The 4,635-nt window shown below is 36.4% G+C and overlaps 1 long non-coding RNA gene across 1 annotated transcript; it reads right to left on the bottom strand.

Moving 5' to 3' along the window:
* Nucleotides 1-1,425: 1,425 nt before the first annotated feature.
* On the bottom strand, nucleotides 1,426-4,127 carry LOC113293434. The gene is made up of 3 exons (XR_003332310.1): nucleotides 3,026-4,127; nucleotides 2,317-2,399; nucleotides 1,426-1,789 (listed from the first exon to the last, which is right to left on the bottom strand). It is a non-coding gene; the product is annotated as an uncharacterized LOC113293434 (long non-coding RNA).
* Between the last annotated feature and the right edge of the window lie 508 nt (nucleotides 4,128-4,635).

Genomic DNA, 4,635 nt, shown 5'->3' with positions numbered 1-4,635 from the left:
GAAGATAATCCAACTAATGTGGAAGAAAAAATTGACCCATTTCTTGGAAACTCTGTTTGTAATGTTTCAGGTTCCACCATGTGTCTAGTTGCATGCACATCTCAGAAGACTGATTTATATCCTAGTTTGACGTGTTCGTATTGTTCTCTAAAGGATCATGAACTTTCAAGGTGTTACAAGTACAAACACCAATTGAGGCACGTCAACAAACTTCAACGAAGAGCAAATCATTTAGCAAGGAAGCTTAAACTTGCTCAGAAGACCGCTGAGGTATGTAGGATCTTATCTTCTTCTAAGAAGTTAGTTTCTAAGGATAAACCAAGACCATTAGAGAAGAAAGTATTTTCAAGTCGTTTTGATAGACAGAAGTCTGAGGATTCCTCTCAAGAGGAAAATGGTGGACAAATTGTTGTTCACTGCAACGCAACTTGATTGTGTTGATTTGGAAATCTTGTCTCATGTGCCTGATCAAAAGAGACAATGATTTTGTACCTCTCAGGCTTTAGGAAAAGTTTTCTTTCTTCTTTTCTTAGCTTTTGTTGTTCCTGTCTATCAAAGGAGGGTTGTTATCGACAATTCCACTCTTTATAGGGTTGGGAGTTGGACGTATGTGAACCAGTTTAAAGGTTTCAAAACCCTACATTCCTGTTTTCCTTCGTTGTGACTTCTTTTTATCTCAAAGACTACTTGTTGAGTTCAATTTGTGGTTTCCTCTCACAAACCCATACGTTATGGATACTCCAAGCATGATGTCTTCTGATGGAAAAGATGTTAATGTGATTTTTAAGCCATCAATCATGAAGGAAAAAGAAAAATCTCTGTTATCTCCTACCTTGAAAAGAAAGCGAAGGAATGTGAGGAAGCCAAGAGCCATTCCTTCAAACTCTCAGAAGTTTTCTGGTGTTCTTGAAGAGTTGAAGAAGATGCGAAAGGAGATTCAACAAATAAAGGCTTTTGTGTATAAGACTCATGAGATTCAGAAGGCCCTGGTTCGACAATATCAGCCAAGAAGGTTTATTGATATAAACTCCTACCTTAATGAACCTTATGTTCCAATGGATGTTGACGACAAGGAGTTCGGGGACGATAAAGAATTCTTCAAAGGTCTTAGTATCTAGTAAATCTTCTATTTTTCCTGTTTTGTTTAGAAGAATAACTAGAGGTTGGAATAGCCATTATTGTGATTACACATAGCTATGTCCAACGTTTTCATCTTCATGTTTTTAGATTTATTGACTTAATTCTAAATTGTTTGGAAGATGATTTTTGCAGTATTAATCTTTATGGTTTTATATATTGCAATACTGTTATGGGATATGTGTGTTTGCGTCCGTGAACTTGATTGTCCCATATCTTGTCAAAAGTAAAGTCTTTCGAATGTCGATATTCATGTATTGATAAAAGAATGAATAGACTTTTGACAAATACAAAAGTTAAGCCTATATTGTCAATTACTGATGGAAGATAGGTTAAAATCTTTTGTTTGCAAGGATTATGTAGCGCCCTCAAATCTAGTAGCTGACTAATCCAAGAGATTAACTAAATAAAGAGGCACCAAGAATCTAAATCATTTACTTAAACATTCACTTATGAAAACTGCTACAAAACTTAACCCAAAAACTAACCCCTCTCTGAAATATATACAAGAATTCCTCTCAAATGATACATATACAATAATCATTTGGTTTGCAAATAGAATAAACAAACATAATAGACATAGCAGAAGTTAACTAATTAACTGAGTCAACTCCTCGAGCCTTCGCTGCGCAACTCTGATCTGTTTCTGAAACTGAAAGTGGGAATGGGTGAGCACATCATCCTAAAAAGGGTGCCCCGCAGGAATAACATTTAACTTTAAAGAAATCATGAGCAAGATTTGAAAAACAATTCATGTTTTCCCAAACATCAAAGTGACTTAAGTCACTGGAAATGCACAAACATGTATATGGACAAACTCCTTCTTCAAACAATATATATTAGTGATGCTGGGTTTTTCCACACCTACATAGCTATATTGATGCCGGGTTGTTCCACACCTAATAAGCATAAAAGCAGAATTCATGTGGATATAAATATGAAGGAGCGTATCCTATATACCACACGTGGAAATTCTCATTTCCTACAACAATTAATAATGACGACAAACGTTACAAGCCCTTTCCATTTCATGGAAAGATTCAAAGAATCAACAGAACAATCATAACACAAATTAAACAATGCATGAAAAGCACGAACAGACAATGCATGAGTTTGTTAAACATACACTTTTGTAAAAAAAACAAACAATGGTTTCAAAAGAGTTAAAAGTATTCCTACCTCTTTTGATGACAAGCCACGCCTACCTTGAGATCCACGATCCACTGGTTCATCCGTTGAATCGATCGTTGTTAAAAGACTAACTGTTAATCACACAAGCACTCTAAGAATTTATCCAAAAGGATCATACAAGTCTATCTAATGGTTCGAAGCCCATTTATGACTTTACACCTTTTCATTCTCTATCTTTAGCATAGCTAAGGTTTACTAGTTCAATTAGGTTGGTTATAGAGTCCATTAGCTAAATCTTATGAAGATCTACAACTCTGTAGAAGAAGCCAAAGTCCAATTCAGACCACAAGAGGTCCAAAACATCTTACTAATAAAACTGACCTAAGCCTAATTCCACCAAAGTCAACCAACAGTCACTAACGGTCGAACAAACGGTCAAGAGTCAACTAACAGTCAACGTCCAAGTCAAGGTCCAGGGTCAATGGTCAAAGTATAAATCGGTCAACTGAGTCTGATCCGACTCAGTCAGGATTCAGTGAGTCATGCCTGGTCAAGTCTAGCTAATGAATTAACTCAGTCAGATATACTGAGTCAGCTAAAGAAAACGAGTCAGACTGAATAAGTTCAGTCAGACATGCCAAAGGTTCTTACACAAATGCAACTCTAACCCCAGTTCAACTTCATTCTATACATTGCATAGATACATTCATTCTTAAACAAGCTACATAATTCAATACAACTGTAATAAGGATTTTACCTTGAATTCCACTTGCAAGCTTGCACTAAGATCACAGGAAGACATAACAAAATTACTACCTACTTCAACTTATACATCCTATCAGCATATTCAAGATCTCATAGTTATAACTAATTTCCCTATGTTGCTCCAACTGTAACTCAAACTCAGCTCCTAAACAGCAACATCACTACCTCAACACTGCCATCTCAATATCATCAACACCTCCAAGGTCCTAACATTCATCTCACTTCATTTCAAACACTTACACAATCAATCTGCATACCATCATAGATATAACAAACACACAATGCTTCTTGTTTTCAGTTAAACCAGCCATTGAATTCACTGAACTTCAATTCCTGCCACAATTACCGTTACCAATTCATGTCATCCATAAGCTACAACACCTCTATACCGTCTCTTAACTCAATCTGCACTAATACAACTCACCAATAGCTCAACTCCCAACACCCGCAGCCGCAGATACACAAACAACACCATCTCTAGATACCAATCCCTTCTAGACTGTCATTGCAACACCAGACCACCAATTACAATCATTTTCTTCACCACCTGCAATATCACTTCATCCAACTGAGATACAAATCAAAAAACACAATCATGACCAGTTCTGTAATCCATTACCCAGAGTTATCCAATTTCAAATCCTGTAATCACTCTTCAACCTTAACTCATAATTCGTGTCAAACCCATCTTCTATTTTTCTCAATCATCATATTCTGTATTTTCAATTTCATCTTCGGTAGCTCCTTTGAGTTCATGTGAAACCCTAATTTCTATTTCTCCGATTCATCACTGGTTTAACTTCAAAACCGCAATTAGACATCTACCCAAGATTCTTCATCTATCCAAAGCTCTAAATATCATCTTCTGACTCTTTAGAAAAAAAATCGAACTACAAACCCTAATTCCGACTCTCTGATTCGAACCTCAGTTGTTCTGCTTCCCTATTAACGACCACACCATCTTCTCAATCATCTATCAGTACTACCAGTTGGTTTCCCTCAATCAATTCTTAACCAAACTCTCACATAAACTCGATGAAGAAGAGCAAAAGAGAAGAAGAAGAGAAAAGAAGAAAAAAGAAGGAAGAAGAAAGAAAAGATAAAATGAGAGTTTATCTCTCGATCTGGCTAGAGATAAGGCCAAGAGAAATTCTACTGGAACACCCAGCAAGGATAAGGGAAGCCCCAGTCGGTCCAACTACAAAATGAATGTTTTGCCCTTAACACATATTTGATGATTACATCTTCATCTGGTATCCGATCGACACGTTCGAGTAGTCCATTCCACGTAACTTTCCGAGATCTATCTAACGACACTAGGATCGTATCTAGATCGTTGTTAGATTAATTTCTATTAATTAGCGTTCGTGTTAAACTAATCTAGTAATTAGCGGCTAATTCATCTCTTGACTAGTCTAATAGCGTTGACGAGCTTGCGGTTCCTTACAGATTATGTCTATTAAATGTCTTTATGAAAATAGTGATGGAAAATATAATGAATCCTTGTGTTTTCCGCAGTAATTGATCTTCCCTGATCCATATTTTATGTATTACTGTGAGGCTCCGTAAAGTGTCTTATGTTGAGCATTAAACAACCAAGTT

The sequence above is a fragment of the Papaver somniferum genome, chromosome 1 (genome assembly GCF_003573695.1).
Source record: "Papaver somniferum cultivar HN1 chromosome 1, ASM357369v1, whole genome shotgun sequence".
Classification (NCBI taxonomy): Eukaryota; Viridiplantae; Streptophyta; class Magnoliopsida; order Ranunculales; family Papaveraceae; genus Papaver; species Papaver somniferum.
The sequence above is the reverse complement of the archived record's forward strand: the minus strand, read 5'-3'. Positions and strand labels throughout refer to the sequence as shown.